This window comes from Gymnoscopelus braueri (assembly GCF_963280865.1).
Source record: "Gymnoscopelus braueri genome assembly, chromosome: 11".
NCBI lineage: Eukaryota > Metazoa > Chordata > Actinopteri > Myctophiformes > Myctophidae > Gymnoscopelus > Gymnoscopelus braueri.
The window spans coordinates 29400879-29420878 of record NC_137613.1 but is presented as its reverse complement, the minus strand read 5'-3'; the positions used below and the strand labels follow the sequence as shown (position 1 = coordinate 29420878).

The 20000-nt window shown below is 40.5% G+C and overlaps 1 protein-coding gene across 4 annotated transcripts in view; it reads left to right on the top strand.

The window, feature by feature from the left end:
- Positions 1–20000, top strand: part of atxn1a (ataxin 1a) — a 146651-nt gene that overhangs the window by 66015 nt on the left and 60636 nt on the right. Inside the window, exon 3 of one of the 4 annotated variants that reach the window (XM_080442473.1) lies at positions 17713–17780. The exons of 2 other annotated variants lie outside the window; for them this stretch is intronic. The gene's annotated coding sequence lies outside the window, so the exon portion shown is untranslated. Of the gene's footprint in view, positions 1–17706; positions 17781–20000 lie in introns of all 4 variants that reach the window. One more of the 4 variants, XM_080442472.1, reaches the window with a different exon arrangement.

Sequence of the window (20000 nt, the reverse complement as noted above, 5' to 3'; positions counted from 1 at the left end):
ACTGTTGTTGCTACGAGGGGACGATCGGCGCAATCAATTATTACCCTTTCCTGCATTGTATCAAAAAAGGAAAGGTATAATCCTGTTAAGCTACGGATGCCTGTTGTTCCGACCGTCTGGAAAAAAGTTATTGCTATTACAGCCTGCAACTCCATGATGAATGTAGACGCGTGCACTGCACGTTCGTGAACATGGAGGTGCGTTCAAGATCATGTTGAGCCGTGTGCTCCAGTCTAGAGCCAGGCAGAATTAAAATTGCATGATTTCAATGTTGTTGTTTGACAGGATCGGTTTACAGCATTTAGATGCAGCTATAAAGATATATATAATGTGTATATAAGTTCTTTCTTTGATTGTATTCATTTAATTGAATATCCTACAATGTATTAATCCAATGTGTAATATGTCTGACAGTCCTTATCAGTTAGTAAGTTTCCACTCCTCTGTACTCCTCTGTCCCCTCCCCTTTTCTAATAAAGTGCTTGGACGGAGGGGAGTGCGCCATTGTGATTTTGGACCTTGTGAAGTGAGTTACATGGTGGTCACAATCCTCGTCGAGTAAAAGAGATCTCGTGTGTCACGTGTCATTCTTTATCTGTGTGTGATCAACAGCAAGGGGGTTTAAGATAACGATCAAGAACCTATCATTTCACTGGTCCTTCGTGTCGGATTTCTACGTCGTTTTTGGAAGAGGAGAAGAGGACGCATCGCAAGTCTATCGATAGCCAGAGATCTGAGAGGGTCCTGCAAGCCCTGGGGTGTAAAGTCGCGCCAGGCCGGTGTTCACCAGTCCGAAATCTTCTCTTCGACGAACGACTGCCGAAATCTGAACGTGATCACACGCCTATAAGAAACATGTAAGTGGTCCTGGTGTGGACATATTGTTGTTATTACTTAGGTGTAATATTGACAAGTGTGGTCCTTGTGTGGACATATTGTTGTTATTACTTAGGTGTAATATTGACAAGTGTGTTGTAGTTGTGCACAGATAAGCAACTACAGTTATAGTTGTGTTGTAGTGGCGAAAGCCACTGCATTTTATTAGCTGCAAGAGTATACTGGTACAAGTTGAGTGTGTGTTTGTCACGGTGGTTGAAAGCCAGTGGGTCTGACAGCCCCCTCCGGGGAAATCTAGTCGTGTAAACTGCTTTGTCTATATTTATTCTATATATCTAGTATAACCCCCATAACAATCTCAGGGGTGTACGGTGTATGGTTTGGATGTGATAAGTGAGTGATAAGTGCGTGATTCCCTGGGGCACGTCTACACGTGGTGGACGTGGTGAATTTGGGTGTGATACAGTTTTTGGCCAGTATACAGCAGTGCCTAGATAAAGTTTGAAATACTGTACACTTAGTTAGGATAAGAACAAGATCTTTACAGTGAATAAAATAATTTCTACACATTGAACAGAACATTATAATAACCACACATATTTAAGTTCACCCACATAATAGTAATTGACTGCTAATATGGAGAAGGAAAAAGAAGATCCTGGGAAACAAGTGATTGTAGTCGATGTTACCAACGAAGGAAATAAGCCAAAGCAGGGCAAGAAGAAAGGCCAAACAAGGGCCCCCAGATCATGTTTTTAGGTGTGGTCGTTTAGGCCATTTTGTGGCTGATTGTATATCAAGCACAACAGTACATGGATGGGATGATACGAGGAAAGAGAAAGGCCAACCAAGGGCCCCCAACTCATGTTGTATATGTGGTCGTAAGGGCCATCTTCTCTTCGGACTGGCTCTTTGCGAGTCATGCAATATGTCTGGCTGGGATGATTAGAGAAGAGAGAAAGAGAAGAAGCTAGGAGGCTGTGCGCATCAGAGCGACAGCTACAAAGAGAGAGATTGTAGTAAGAAGAAAACGTTTTGTTTTGTCTAAAAGATGTGTGAATGAGAGAGTGGAATGTGCATTTTTGTGATCTGTATGAATGCCCCAAATAGATGCAGTAATCATTTAAACATTTCAAATTTCCATGTCGTGGTGCACAACGACATGTAAAGGAGTGATGTTTAAATGGGTGAGAGAGAAGAGGAAGAAAGAGTGAATTGTATGTGTATGGGTGTGTGTGGAGGAATGTACTTTTATTTAGTAAGAACATGAGAATACAGTACATGGAAGTACAGTCCACCTACATGATTAAATTATGTCCTGCATGAAAGGAGAGAGAGTGTGCGTGTGTGTTCAGGCGTTAGTGCACATGAATGTGAGTGAATGTGGTGTTTGGGTGTAATACATATGTACTATATGTAAAGTGTGTAGGGTAGTAACAGTAGTGTGAAAAAATGGGTTATGACGTGCGTGTGTGCTTGTATACGTGCATGTGTGTAGGTTCATGTACCGAAAGGAATGTATGTGTGTGTGTTTGGAGCATGTGGAATGACGTCACTTACGTTGGAGAGTGTCAGGTAATGTGTGTGTGAGAGGAGTGAGAATATATAAATTATAGAAGTGATGCATGAGTCTGAAATCTGTAATGTGCAGATTGTATGTGTGTCTGTCTGACTGTCTGTGTGTGCGCATGTGTGCGCATGTGTGTGTGTGTTCACATGTGTGCGTGAGTGTGCGCGCGTGTGAGCATGTGTGTGTGCTCGCATGCATGAGTGAGAGAGAGAGAGAGAGAATAAGAGAGTGAGAGCAATTCAGTGAGCCTGGCTCTGTGTGCGTGTGCGTGTGTGTGTGTGTGTGCGTGTGCGTGTGAAGTCCAGCCATTTTCTCAAGGGAAATAGCTAAATGTTAAGGCCACGTTGTCAGGTTTCGTCTCACGTTATCTCGTGTGTTGATTTAGTAGTAGAATCTCCCACATGTGAAAGTATGGGGGAAGAGTAGCAGGCCACTGTTTACATTCAGATAGAAGAGCAGCTTAGATACAAGCACCAAAAAACACAAGAATAAGAGAGAGCTCCTTGCAGTATGCCCCATATAGTTTGAATTGCGTTGGCAGCAGACGTTTTTGTTAAGTTAAGACAGATGATGCACATTTTGGTCTCTGTGTTGGCCCTTCCTGATTATACTAAGTCCGTTATCCAAACTGCTGAAGTTAAAGAAGTTTTTTTAAATGATTTATGTCTTGTTGAAAGAGTAAGGTGCTAAATTAAGACCTGGAACCTGTGTAAATTTTTGATATGTACTCAAGCTCATCTCACTAAAGTTCGTTGTGGTATTTTTGAACCCCAAGGCCGCTAAGGGCATCGATGTTAAATGTCTGACTCTACAATAATAGCCACGATGCATTTTCTACTTTGTTTATTTTTTGCTGCACAGTAGACTAGCAGAGGCACTTTTACGCCTGGGAAACGTTTATGTAGATAAGATAGCAAAGGAACCTAGTCGCGTTTCAGATGGGAGTTTATATTTGTTATGTCTGCCACCAGTGACACAGACCATTTCACACTTAGGATCTGAAGTTGAGTCATGACCATAGGTCATATCTCAAACAGGAGGGATGGTACACATATAATATATAATTAAGCAGCATTTTCACACTTATAATTTTCAAAATTATGCTAAACAGTTTTGTACATGTTTTTAGACAATGAAAAGGTAACGAAAGGCCATATGTAAGACTATTATTTCCACTTATTGAAAAGTGATGATACTGTAAAACTAGATTGAAGTACAGATGTGTCAAAACGGCCATAGCCATAATGCATCACATTAGTGGAGCTTTACATGAAAATAGTCCAAAGTGCAAATTATCTGTCTAGTCTTTTCTCTCTCCCTACAGGGACTGAAGCACTGGTGATCTGCATGCCGTGATAAAGATCATCAAGCGACAGGACCAGGACCAACTCTGCGCTGAGAGGGTCCGTTCTGAGTCCTGGTCACCAACACAATTGCTGTGAAACGTGTTATTTGGATCCACAAAAGGCCACTGTAAATTGGTTCGAACATTATCAGACATTTAAGTAATAGGAGTGCTAAAGCCAGCAGCGGGTGGGGCCGAGCTGATAGCGCTACGGTCAGACCCAAACCTGGAGAAGACTCCCATTAGAATATCCCCTTCCCCATTCCTATTACACCTAGAATTGCACCCCTGGTATTTTTGTGAGTTTTTTAATTTTTGAGTGTATTATATATTTGTATTATTAAAGTTACTCGTAAATCGAGGAGTGTTGACGAAAATGTTTCTCACCGTCTAAATCTAAATGCTGGGTATATTTTTACGCTAATCAAATCGCTAAGACTAAAATGTGAATGTTTATGGTTGCACACATATAAATATATCTGTTTCACACAACTGGTCATGAGAAGTGACATGCCTCGAAATCCAATATCGCTGGTGAGCCTTGGGAGAAAATGACTTTGAACTAACAGCAGCTATTTGCCGTGTAAACTGTACCATCAGTTGAAATACGCCCTAAATAGCACTGTTAAGCCTGTATGTCACTCGGAAGCCTAACCTTTGTTATGTCCACGCTGGCTCTGTGAAGAAGGGTCAGATCAACGAACACAATTGTCAACAGACATTAATGCTGACTCCCCCGTGTTTGTTTAGATCAACTAAGAATTGGAGGTTGTAAGAAAAATACAATCTCACTGGTAATCCCGTGCCAATAAGGTTGGTTTGTCTCTCTTTCCCCATCTTGGAGTGGGAAAGCTTATGTTACGTGTAGAGACAATTAACTATAGACGTAGCCTGTTCCTCAATGCTACAATGACAATTTGAAGAGGCCCAAAACCGTGAGTTTGAGTCAGCGTCGTTAATGGCCGTCCAGAATAGATGGACTCTTGACCTTTTGACTGCTGCGAGTGGAGGGGTCTGCGTTTCTGATAAAAAAGGACATGTGGTGTTTTTTTATTTCAGATGACATTAATTCCAAGAATGTTAGTGACGCAAAGCAAGACCATTAGTGTATGGTCAATGAAAAGGTCGTGCAGACATGCGGCGTTGTCTTAGACTGATGACGATATTTGTCCCAAGTGCTCCACTCCACACGAGAGTGTGTATTCTCTTCGAGCCCTATTTGAGAGTGACATAGAAAGTAGTCCCAAGGCCACTGGAAGCGAAGAGGCAGATGGTTGAGTTGTTGGTTTGATTAATAAAAATCCTGGTATGATATCCATTTTGAAAATGTGAAAGCAAGAAAAATGTGATTGATGTTTTTAGGAGTATTAATTAAATGAACAAAAGCAGGAAATGACAGGATCGGTTTACAGCATTTAGATGCAGCTATAAAGATATATATAATGTGTATATAAGTTCTTTCTTTGATTGTATTCATTTAATTGAATATCCTACAATGTATTAATCCAATGTGTAATATGTCTGACAGTCCTTATCAGTTAGTAAGTTTCCACTCCTCTGTACTCCTCTGTCCCCTCCCCTTTTCTAATAAAGTGCTTGGACGGAGGGGAGTGCGCCATTGTGATTTTGGACCTTGTGAAGTGAGTTACATGGTGGTCACAATCCTCGTCGAGTAAAAGAGATCTCGTGTGTCACGTGTCATTCTTTATCTGTGTGTGATCAACAGCAAGGGGGTTTAAGATAACGATCAAGAACCTATCATTGTTAAAGACATTAGTCCTATATCTACTAGTTTTCATCATAGCGAGCTACAATAGATGTTGCCCAGCACTTACTAATAAGACATACATGTCATATCAATGTCATAATCTGGAAATCTGAGTTTTTAAACACACATTCACACACTACCTGAGCACATCGTGCTCAGGTAAGCCCTAGTTCCTCTCTATTTTACAGCTAGCAGTAAAAGATGACGTCACACCCCCCCGGGAGCATGCTGTCCGACACAATCCTACCACACGGCCCCCATTCATCACCCTGGGCTTATCATTGACAGCACCCATGCCCCACGCTCTGTCCCCAGCCTGTCACACACACTTGGGGATAACTGTGTGTGTTTACTGTTTCAGTAACTGCTGCCATTTCTGTTGAATGCTAAAGCAGGGTAGCTAGCTACTAATCAAATAGTTGGGACAAATACTAATTTGGTCATCATTTGTCGTGCTAATCTCAAGCTCTCTCTCTCCTCTGCACTGTGTGCTTTAGTATCGATATGAACTTGGTCCAGCTACTCGTGAGGCCCCTCCCTGGAGATTTTCCATTGGCTCAGGCAGAGCGTCACGTGTGTTTCAGTTGTATAGTATCCAGATCAAACTCACAAAGAATAATATAAATAATATGAATGGTACATTTCCTTTGGTGAGCCGGCTTGTATGCAAGAATTTTATAGACCGTATCTCTCTCTCTCTCTCTCTCTCTCTCTCTCTCTCTCTCTCTTTCTCTCTCTCTCTCTCTCTCTCTCTCTCTCTCTCTCACCCTGCCCTGTCTTTCTGTTTTCTTTTCTTCCATGTCAATCTAGAACTGCAGCCAAGGACGCTTTCCCATAACCTTTGCAGACCTGGTTGTGCCTCAGTGAGTGTGAGTGTATGAGTATTTGTGTTTTTGTTTGTGTGTGTGTGTGTGTGTGCGCGGGTCTGTCTCTCTCTCTTAAATGAGAGACATACTGAGACACACACACACGGCTCATTTCACTGGCCCCATGGGAGCTGTGTAGGAACTATTTCCTGTTTAGGGTTGGCGAGTAAGGGAAGCGTTGGGGACAGAATATGACGTAACATCGGCGGTGGTCTTCCTGTGTGTTGCGTTACTGTCTGGAAACTAAGAGGAGTTGTGTTTTTCATAGTTAGTTTGTTATGGTTAATAACACCTCCAATCAGTCGCCCGGTCTATCCCACAATGCACCACTCGCCCAGCCTGTTTATAACTAGACCACAAGAAATAATCATACAGGTATGTGGCAATATCTGCTGAAGGTGTTGCCTATTATTGTGTATGTGTGTGTGTGAATGGTTGTGTGTATTCATGTAATGTATGCACACAATGAGTGTGAGATCCATCCGGTTAGCAAGGTGTTACATTTGCTCTATTTTTACAGAGTGAATTCACACTTATAGCAGTCACTGGGATGCACGCCCTGCCTGCTGCCAATACTCTACTGTTATTTATGCTTCCACCGGCAATAGCCATGGTCGGAGGTGTTATGTTTTCAGGTCTGTCCGACTGTCAGTCCGTTGTGCCGTTCTCGTGAATGCAGTATCTCAGGAACACCTGGAGGCAATTTCATTACATCTGGCACAAATGTCCACTTGGACCCAAGGATGAACTGATTAATATTTGGTGGTGAAAGGTCAAAGGTCACTGTGACCTCACAAACCTGTTCGTTAAACAACTTTAAAGTCTTCATATACACTACAGTGTACTATGAGTCTAGACAGACATGGATGTAAACTGCAAGTGGCTGGCGTAGGATGCAACCGTGATGTGGCATTTCTACTTAACAATGTGGTCAAGTTGAAAGGAAATGTATGGGGTCATGTATAAACATGCTTGTTGGGGGGGTTGCCAGAGAATACTTAGTAGTAGTAGTAGTAGTCCGCCCACTTTACCTCAGTAGCGCCACCACAGACATGACAGGCGACATGAAGTACTGCACTCTGGCAACCGGGGGAATGCATGGTGTAATATTTGCTTTGGTTTCAAAATAATTGTATTACTAATGCAATGTAAAAAAGAGCAAAAAAATTGGGTAGCACTTGCTATGCATCCTATGTGTATAACGCATAATTAACATACTTATAAGGCATTATAACCCTGTATAATCAGATTTATAAGAGCTCATAAATACTCATAATGCTTTATAACCATAACCATAACACATTATAAGGCCTTTTATAATGACTTATAAGTATCAAGTGTTATAATACTTCATAATTGCTGCCAAATTGGTAACAGTTGCTATGCATCCCAAATTAATTCTCATAGTTATAATCCATTATAATCAATTGATAATGCTTTATTATCACTGTTATAATGTGTCATAACCATTATAATGCATTATTATAATGCATTATACTACGATTATAAGTTATTATAAGTTGTCATTTGTTACTTTATGATCATTTTATAAGGCTTTTTTATCACGTTTATAATACCTTATTATCACTTATATTGCGTTATACTGTGATTTTAAGTTATTATAGAGTGAACATTTGTCACATTAATATCATTTTATAAGGTGTTATTACTACATTTTTATCGCCTTTAAATCACTGTAATAATACATTATAATTACTATAAATATACTATAAGTTATTATAAGTGGCCATTTGTTACTTTATGATCATTTAATAATGCTGTATTATAACGTATAAAATGCCTTATACTCACTGTTATACCGCATTTTAATCACTGTTATAATGCCTTATTATCACTTATAATGCATTATAACTGTGATTATAAAGCATTATAGCAGTTATAATAAAGATTTGATTATAGTGGATTATAATTGTGAGAATACATTTTGGGTTGCATAGCAAGTAGGTAGCAATTATGAAGTATTATAATACTTGATATTATAAGTCATTATAACATGCTGTATAATGTGTTATGATTGCATTATACGTTGTTTTGAATATTTATAACTGTAATCATCATGTGTTATAAGCATAATACAATGCATTTATACTTGAACTTATAAGTCATTATAACAAGCTTTATAATGTGTTATGGTTATGGTTATAAAGCATTATGACTATTTATAAGCTCTTATAAATATGATTATAAAGGATTATGATCAGATTACAATGCCTTATAAGTATGTGTATAATGAGTTATACACATGGGATGCATAGCAAGTGCTACCAAAAATTGTAATACAAAAATATATATCTATTTGCCAGCAGTCTATCGATTATTTATCGCGAGAGAGAGTATCGCGATATATCGCAATATCGATATTTTAGCACACCCCTATAATGCATGTTATAAAGTGCTTTGGATGGCAGGATGCATCATTTTAACCACTCCATATTTTCAAATTCCATATTTGTTTATATATATATATATATATATATATATATATATATATATATATATATATATATATATTATAAATGAAATAAAAATAGCCGATCTACAATGCATGGCGACATTAAAGCAGCTCGCAGATCTGCTTTGGTCTATAATGACATGTCCAAAATAGGGATGTCAGGGTTAAAGTGGTTACGATGATACCTGGGGCTGTATGTATCATGATGAGTATTATGCGGAACTAAAATCTATGCAACGATCAGTATGCACAACTTGATGTGAGATGAAGCGTACCTCTCTCCACATACTGTGCAGGTTACGCATATTTTCAGGAAGAGTGGTTTGGTGACAGAGTCTCGACGACAGATTACTCAGGAACAACAATATTCTGTGTTTTGAGTCCAATATAATTTACTCAGGAACAATAATATTCTGTGTTTTGAGTCCAATATAATTTCATAACATTATAACACATTTAGCCCATTAAAATCGGGAATTTTAGATTTTTCCATTGTTTATTAAAAAAATGTGTGTGCTAGTGGAAAGTTACAGTACTGTAACTAGTTTGGGTCCCAGGCAAACGTCTAATTATTCTTTTGGGTCTTGAGCTAAAACGGTTGGGAACCACTGCTGTAACATATTCATGTTCTGTTCACTCTTTATATTCTCCTAATTCTGACTATTCCAATGTACGAGCTCACAAGTGTTGTGAGCTCGAATGTTTGGCTTTTATGATATGTGTCCAGAATGTGGTTAAACTGTTATTTTTTAACCTTTATGTATTTATTTATACATATTTATACATATTTTATACGCTACATTCCCTCTGCCAGCCTAGGGAGAGCCTAGAGCCGAGCTCATGCCTCTAACCTTAATACTTTTAAAGATATTTAACTTTTATTTCTCACATAATATCTGCAAGCTTTAACCAATAGCAGATATTATGTTCCATTAATCCCAGTCAGCCCGATGGTGGCGCTGTAACAACCCACTTTATGGTTTGGCCTGTTATTGGTGCATCTATCCATCTGTGTGCCCATTTCCACAGAGTAGATTTTGAATTTTCTTTAAAAAAATAGTTTTTTGTACAACCCTCACCTAATAAGCTTTTTAAACAATCCTCACCTAGTCACCTTATTTGCTACAAATGATTTCCGATGTCCTCTTATGATGCGTAAATCACAGCTTTTTTATACTATTTCAATTATAATTTGCTATAATTTCTGTGTGTGTGCGTGTGCGCGTGTGCGTGCGCGTGTGTGTGTGCGCGCGTGTGCGCACACACACACGCGCGTGCAGTACTAGTGCCATTCATTTATCACCACCATGAACTCGAGAACCTGGCTACTGTTGACGATGCTTTATCTATTTGTGGCAGTGGAGTAGACACATACAGTATGTGCACACACACACACACAGAGTGTAGCGTGAGGCACAGCAGGGGTTGCATCTCTGCAGATGGTGAATCCGCCCACAGAGTTATACAATGTGTATTGTATAACAAAGGAGAGCAACAGGCCTCCTCCATGGGCACGTATATAACAAACGTGCACGTGTACACCACACACACACACACACACACACACACACACACACACACACACACACACACACACACACACACACACACACACACACACACACACACACACACACACACACGTTCACGGGACTACTTTTATCTACATGAACACTGTGTACAGTGCACACTATGTCATCATTCAGACAGACAGGTATTCAGTCACCCAACGAGCCTGACAACTTTCTTTCTTTCCTTTTCTTTCTTTTCATTCTTGTTGCTATAGCACTGGCGTAGGTATTATTTTCACCCCCGTCTGTGTTCCTGTGTGTCTGTCCGTGGCCAATCTCACAAACCACTACACCGATCAGCGTCATACTTCTTGTGCACACTGGCAGCAGGCCAAGGAACTCAATCCCGGAATACAGTATGTGTCACATTGGTCACCAACGACTATGCTATTCTTGTGAATTCATAACCTCTGATCCACATCCCCCCCAGGCTACAGGCAACGCAAGCGGCAGGCAACGCACGCTGCCCCACGGACATGTACTGTATGTTTAGTGCCAGTGACCCCATAAGAGAAGATTTTTGTTCACAGCTCTAATTTAGCTGTGGACCCCCTGGAACTCCTGGGGGTCCCTGGACCTCACACTGAGAACCACTGCTTTACATTACTGCTGACAATTTTCCGGCAAGTTTTCTTGACCTTCCAAGAAAAAGCCATTGGTTTCCATTCATTTCAATATGGCATGCAAATCAACTAGCAGAGACTTGACACTTGCTAGAGATAGGTCATGAAGAAGGCTCCATCATCATCATTCTTTTTCCTTTGTGGAGTAGGAGAGGGGAAAAGAGACACCCCCCCACCCCCCTTTCCTCGGGTCTGTGTGTCTGTGTTTAGCATATTGTTCATCACAGAGGTTTGCTGTCGTTGCTGTCGGGCAGAAACCTCATATCTCCATATTTGAACTTGTCATTGTTCTTTTTAGGTAAATTCATGCCCAGCTTTGCCATACAGTGTCACACAAAAGTAGAAAAACTAGCCGATCTACAAGCTCAAAACTTGTTGAGCTTGTAGATCGGCTAGTTTTGCTACTTTTTAATCTGAATACTGCAAAGCAAAAGTTTTGGACATGAGGTTTCCGTCCGAAAGCAACGAGAAGTAAATGTCGCCGGTGATCACAGCGGAAGTCATTCATAGTCGTCATCATTGCTATGCCTGGTGAAATGTTTTTCCTGACAGTATTTTGCCAGACATAGCATTCATGAGTGTAGATGGGTGAAGCCTGCCATCTTAAAGGACGACTTCAACCATTTTCAACCTATCTTCATATAATTGGTCCTCACTAATACTCATGATAATATGGTACAATTCTTTCCTACTCGGTCTGTGTCTCATAGGAATAGCAATTCAGAAACCCGCCTACATGTGACATCATCGTTAGGCAGGGGATTTCACATTTTTTATTTAGATTTTTATTAACGCAAGAACAATGGCTTCCATTATAGCATGCTAACGTTCCAGGAATAGAAAGCCTGCAGTTTCTATTAGCTTGGATTCGCCATCGATTTTTCACTGTTAGACGGGATTCGGAACTGTCCACAGCCTCTGAGACACAGACTGAGTAGACAAAAATGGGACCATATTATCATGAGCATTAGTGAGGACCAATATGATGATAGGTTGAAAATGGGTGAAGTCGTCCTTTAACTCCACCGTGGGAGAGACGGCAGTGGTTCCAGCCATTAGTGTGTAGTGTACTCTGCTGCTGCTGTGTTTTTGAGGCAGGGATATGTTGTTTTTACAACGTGGTAAGAAAAAGTCCTTACGGTGAGCTCACAGCCCTACTACTAGGCGCTAAAAAAAGTTCAGGTCCCTGTTTTGGATCATGAGTGTTGAAGGCGCTGCTGTTGTACTAGGCCTACTATAGGAAACACACACAGCTTTACTCATACTCTGTGTGTGTGTGAGAGAGAAAGATGGAAAGTTGTATAACTTCCTACATTCCATGTCTCATGGAATGCAGGATGTTCTGAGGTCATACTGTTTGTAGTTTTTTCTAACAGTGATGGACTACAGTAAAGAGGATTATAGACGTGTAATGTGTAGCAGCAACATATTATTTTTTTGGCTTTAAAATCCTTTCGGCTGAAAACTGAAAATGCATTTCTTTGGCCTTTTCAGCCGAATATTTTCCGTGGCCGAATTTTCGGTGCATCCCTACTAACAATAAAAGACAATAATAAAGACCACGATAACATTTTTAAATAAACAAACTAAACAATATTTTTGGCTGGAAGCATTGGAACAGTATGCACAAAGGCTTATGGGAGAACTAGTTCCTTCATTCTCAAAATATGTACACACAGTCCTGACCTGTACATTCTTTATTTTCTTTCCCAATTCTTTTTATGAACATACCGTAATCAAATGTTTTATGGTCATGATTCATCAGGAGACTGGATGGCTTCATTCCAGGCTTAAAACTCGATTTTCTGAAACTTTTATGGAGCAAATGAATGGGAAATTCTTTTCCAGAAACTATGCTGTTGTAAAAGTGGGCCGTCACTCTTGAGCGCTGTTTGAACCAGCGTAGAGACATAATCTCTTGGTGTGCTGTCACTATCATGTGACATGCACGTGCACAAGCATTAAACCTGCATACATTTCTTTGTGTGTGTGTGTGTGTGTGTGTGTGTGTGTGTGTGTGTGTGTGTGTGTGTGTGTGTGTGTGTGTGTGTGTGAGAGTGTGAGAGTGAGTGTGTGAGTGTATGAGCCAGCCATCCAGCCCAGAGTAGCATGAAATGATGTAATGAGAGAGGAGGACAGCAGACTGTGGAATCCCCTACACACACACACACACACACACACACACACACACACACACACACACACACACACACACACACACACACACACACACACACACACACACACACACACACACACACACACACACACAGGATATGGGTCTAGTATAAAGGCAGTAAATGGGGCATACTATATACTGCAAGAAAGCACCTGGGTTTTTCTTCATGGGCTTACTGTTGTATTAGTGAACACACACACACACACACACACACACACACACACACACACACACACACACACACACACACACACACACACACACACACACACACACACACACACACACACACATACTATAGTCATATATTCACAGTGTATACTATAATTTTTTCATGCTCTCACTCATAGACAAACATTCACACACAACTATTTGTGCGTGCGCACGTCTATTACCCTATAACTCTAAATGATGAAGTGAGAGGTTCTGTCAGCTTTATGGCCAGAGAGAGAGAGAGAGGGAGAGGGATGGAAGCTTTGCACTTTATGTCTACCTGCTCCCCACTGAGACAGACAGACAGAGAGGGGTGTAAGAGTATCAAAACAGGAGAGAAAGAGCTGGGCCAGATACCGTAGTAGCAAGGTCGGGATAGATGAGGATAACAAGAGAGTGAGAGACAGAGGATCAGAAGAGAGTGTTAGAAGGTGAAGTGAATGTGGGATGAACGGTGGACAGAATTGATGAGAGACGAGAAGTGAGTGGGTGTGGGATGGAGACAAGATGAGAGGCTTTACAACAGACACACAGAGTGTGTGTTTGTGTGTGTGTGGGCGGGCGGGCGGGCGAGTGAGTGTGTGTGTGTGTGCGTGTGTGTGGGCGGGTGAGTGTGAATTGTATTTGTGAACACAATAAAATCCATGTGTTGATGTGGAGGAAGTCTATCATATGGCCTTGCAGCCAGAAATCAATAAATTCATTGTTGAATTCCCTACAGAAGAAGAAAGAAGCCATCATGTTTAGTACACACACACACACACACACACACACACACACACACACACACACACACACACACACACACACACACACACACACACACACACACACACACACACACACACACACACATAACTGTACTGTATCTCTGCATCATATCTTATTTATACAGTATAACTGTCTTTCAGCTCACTCACATGTTCTTACACAAAAGGACACTATTATTTGAGAAACATTACCTCACATTCTAGATAACATCCACGCATTATGGGTTTTCTGAGAAAGTCAATAAGGTCGTTGGAAGTATTAAAGTACTTCTCATAAGTCATCGTATCACAAAAAGCATTTATATGTCATATAAATATACTATATAAATGTCAGGAGCAGAAATTAAATACATTGTGGAAAGCCTGATTTATACGTAATCGTACGATGGTGTCCTCCGACAAAACTATAGCAGATCTACAAACTCCCGACACATTGCATCGTGATACGTTTATGAGCTTGTAGATATACTATTTTCGGCGCAACAAAATCAGGCTAAGGCTGGATAGATAGACATAAAGACCTTTATTGATTCCATGGAGGAAATTCAGTCATCATGGCAGAACCACAGTTATGAAACACAGGACAGATACAGAAAAATAGATGCAACTGAGAGTAAATAATAATAAAATAACAGTAAAAAGGTAGTAACACACAAAAATCAAAGGATATGTATGATTTTGCTAGGCCCTCTGCACTTGGACTGCCTGGGATTTGCATCTTGTATGAACTATTAACAGGTATAAATAGTACATAAAACACAGGGGCCTGTACAGGATTTTGTAGATAAAAATATGAACAAGTGATATACAGTATGCAGAAGAGCTGGTCTCTATGACTTCAAATCGATATCACGTTTATTATTTATAACTTTTCCCCCGATAACGATTAATGACATTAATGGAAATGGCCCTATTTAAGTACCATATATGAAATTGAAACATGGGCTTTATAGGGGAGTAAACGTGTGGCCCGTTTAGATTTGGACTCATGACACACTTGTTTGGATTCACTAACATGCACAGTTGTAGCCTGCTTCTTCAAGTTGGCATGAAACACCTGTCAAACTGCATTGTGTGCGTGTGCGTGTGAGTGCGCGTGTGTGAGTGACTAACTGTAGTTCAAGGTTGACTGAATTGCGAACAGTATTGAGGTGAAGGATTTACGCACGCACGCACGCACGCACGCACGCACGCACGCACGCACGCATGCACACACGCACACATATATTCATTCTCCTAATGTACCTGAAGATACAGTCACATCCTTACATACACATACTGTAATAAGCTCACTTAGTTTGAGGTTATGAAGAATGTATGAAGGCCAAAGGCATTAAATATGTTTCTTCACTGAGATACTGCACAGTAAGATCCTTAGTTTTAATACAACTCTGATGAGTGTATAAATGGTTCTTCGTACACTATTCGGAGTTAACCATTTAAACCCGATGACCAGGGTCCATCTGGGGTCTACACTGGGTCCCCTCCTTTTTTACCTCTATACTAATTATCTTCGCAGAAAATAGCGGATATGCGCTGTGGGCTTGTAGATGGGCTATTTTCTGTGAATATTCACCTATTATTACATGACCAGAATGGGGACGCTATATGTGAACCCTATATATAGGGTTCATGTGGTTAAATCAACACTGGGATTTTTGTGTGTGAGATACTACAATACCATGCTGTCAGATGAAAACCTTGCAATGGACGTACAGTATTCCTTCTCTTCTTATTTTGGATTTTAATCCAATAATTGTTAATTTCCTTTTATGTGCCAACAGTGCCAAGATCTTGAGACACAAGACAGTATCGTGATTTACAAAGCTGCTTTACAAGCTCTGATAAGCCTTTTGGAGGAACACTAGTTGAATGTATAAATGTAATTGATCAAATGCTGGTCTAATAGATATGGTGGTATAGGTACAGTAATGCATTATGTTGGAGTGTTGGAATATATATTGTAGTATTTTACTTGAGTATTGTATTGGATTATTGCAATATTGTATTGTCGTTTTGTGTTGGAGTATCGGAGAATATGTATTAGAGTATTAAAATATTGTATTAGAATATTGTATTGATTGAGTGTTGTGTTGGATCATTGGAATATTAGAGTATTGCATGTATTGTAGTATTTTATTTGAGTATTAGAAATACTGTTGTATTTCAGTAGTATTAGATTGTACAATAGTATTGTACTGGAGTACAAAGTATTGTATTGCATTATATTGGTGTGTTGTGTTGGCTTATTGAAGTATTACAGTTACAGTATGATATTTGTATTTGAGTGTAGTCTGTTGCAGTAGAGGTTGTACTTGAGGGGAACTAGCTGTTAAAGTGAAAGAATATCATTTACACCTGCTAGATGTGCTGACTTACATGTGAAACTCACAACAACACACATTCACCTAGTTACACAGACACACAAAACACACGTGTGCGTGCACACACACACACACACACACACACACACACACACACACACACACACACACACACACACACACACACACACACACACACACACACACACACACTGGGTGTAATTCATCTGTCTGCTGTGCCCTGCAGTGACTCATCACGTACAAATGTACGCCTGGACATGCTCTACTAAAGCACAAACCACGCACACACACACGCACACAGTACGCACCGAACACATGCCCGTGCTACACAACTTACTGTACTACACAACCGGCTTGGTAAATGCTGAGCAGTTAATTACTCACAGTCATGCCAACTGCACACACACCCTCTTACACACACACACACACACACACATACATGCACGCACGCACGCACACACACACACACCCTCTTACGCACGCACGCATGCACACACACACACACACACACACACACACACACACACACACACACACACACACACACACACACACACACACACACACACACACACACACACACACACACACACACACACACACACACACACACACATAAATGCACACGCACATAAATGCACAGACACACACACACACACACAGACACACACACACACACACGCACACACACACACACACACACACACATTTACTACCACAACCACAAACACTTCCTAAGCAGCAGGAATTTACAGTCGGCAGCAAACCACTGTGTGTGTCCATATGCAAATGTATGTGTACATGTGTATTTTATATGCATGTTTGTACATCTGTGTGTGTGTATGTGGGGGGGGGGGGGGGTAGAGATGGGTGTGTGACTCTATGTAAATGTAGTGGAGCCCTCAAAGACAGCAGTGTTATAAATAGACACGGCTCAGTGTGTGACTGCCTGAAAGAACCCACACTCTTAAAGGGACACGATACCCATTATCATGCCTCTGTGTGTGTGTGTGTGTGTGTGTGTGTGTGTGTGTGTGTGTGTGTGTGTGTGTGTGTGTGTGTGTGTGTGTGTGTGTGTGTGTGTGTGTGTGTGTGTGTGTGTGTGTGTGTGTGTGTGTGTGTGTGTGTGTGTGTGTGTGTTTCCAGCCCTAGTGTCAGACTGTGAACAGATGTGTGCCCTGACACAGTGTACTAAACTTCAGCGAGACAGTCGAGTTTCAGTAAGTTGAGACATCCACTCGGCTTTTATAAGCTCATTCTCTTTCTCTCGTTTTACTCTTCTCTCTCTGTCTTACTCTTATTTTCTCTCTCTCTCTCTCTACTTTTCTCTCTCTCTCTCTCACGTTCTCCCTCTTTCTCGTCTCGTCCCTCTGTGTATCGGTACTGACAAACTCTCCTACTGCCCGATTTGCAGAAACATGTAATTTTCCAGAAGTAGTTCTCGCTCTCGTGTTGTTTCATTTGCATCATGTTCACTATTTTAAGCTTCTGTGTAATTCACCCTGACTCACAAGTTCTTGTTTAAACTCGTGTAACTTGTGTGTTTGTCTACTACACACAGATCAGGTTTGGCGTAGTTGACGTGTTATTGCTAGGTAAACAGTCAAACAGTGTGGTTATGACTGTCTCTTGCTTGATTAATAGTTTTTTTATGTTTTTGCACTGGATCAGATAAATCCAAATTATGCACTGTAAAACCGAAAAATGTGCTCTAGAAAATGGTTCCATTTCCATTGCTACACTCTCAGGGTTAACACTAAGGATTTTTTACTGTTTGAGGAGACAGCCCTGTCAGCTAGCCAACTGATTGTGCTATTTTTTTATGTTCAAAAATATATGTGCAAGCTCGCAGATATAGGCTACAAGCTGTGAGCTTGTATATCTGCTATTTTGTAATAGCCAACAAATAAAATATGGATAAAGTGGGTAAACGAGTGTGTTGCTGTATTAACTAATTTAGCTGGGGACCCCCTGGAAGTAGTAAGGTAAAGAAATAACTATGTGCATTAGTCATAGCACCCTCTGAGATGCTTTGAAGGTGCAGTGTCCTATTTATAAATATTATATACATAGCCTATGCAGTAAACAGTACAGCGCATAAAAGCATATATTTACATATATGTACATTTAAGTGTCAGGTGCCTCTGCATGTGGGATGTGTTTTAATAACATATTAGGTGTGTCAGGGGAGGCTATGTGTGATTATTTTTGCGTAGCTGCCTCAACAGCAACAGGCCTATAGTTTCTGAGTCTACTGCCCTGGCTCCAAAGCAGAGAGAGAGAGAGAAAGAGAGAGAGAATTATGTGAGAAAGACAGTTATACAGACAGGCGTGTCAAGACATACAGGAGGCAGACAGAAACAATGACAAAGAAAGAGAGAGAAAGACACAAGGAGAGTGTGGGGATTGGCATGAGCAAGTTAAACAACTTGAGAGGAGAAGGAGAAATAAAAAGAAAGAGAACGGTATAGTCACAGAGTAAGAGAGAGAGAGAGCGAGTTAACAAGGCACACGGGAGTGTTTCTTACTGTGACTAAGCAGGCTCAGCTGTAGCAACCAGAAAAAAGACTCACGGTTCATCAGGCGTGGAGACGCCTGATGTGGTGCTAGAACCACACTAGACACGTCATCTAAGGCAGTGGTTCTCAGACCTTTTCATGTCAAGGACCCCAAATGAATATGTTTCCTGCCAGAGACCCCCAAGCAAGATTTGTTGTTTAAATGTTTCAAAAAATATTCCACAACGTGTTGCAATGTAACACGTTGAATTGACTGTGGAGGCAGGGAGATAGAAAGACCTCTATCAGTGATTATTTTAATTTTTTTTGTCTGATCCAGTACTCTCCACTTTTATGACCCTCACCGTTACCTTTATTTATGCAACCTTTATACAAGTGTGTGTTTTCTTTAAACAGGACAGTGTAGAGTGACAGGAAACAGAGTGCAGAGAGGACATGCAAAAGTGAATATGTCTAAAAAAAGACATTTTATTTTTTTATTAGAAGAAAAATGTGACCCCAAGTGGTCAAAGTCAGCATTACCGATTCATTTTGGCATTAAATTAAAAATCTAACCAGTTTTGACATTTTTAAATCATCTCAAAACCTTGTATGTGATTGATGTTTAGTATGTGACATTATGTGATTGATGATTAGCCACTTAAACCCCATACGTTGTTGAGTGGAGTCCCTCAGGACTCTATACTAGTGTCTATTCTGCTTTCGCTCTACATTAAATATCTTCTCTGAAAATAAATAGCCAATCAACAAGCCTGCGTTGTTAGCTTGTCGATACTGCTATTTTCTGCGAGAGTTTTCCCAAAATACATATGCTAGGATTTAAGTGGTTAGTATGGCACATGTGATTATATGTGATTGATATCTAGTATGTGATTGTATGTGATTGATGTTTAGTATGTGACTGAATGTGATTGTTTGTCT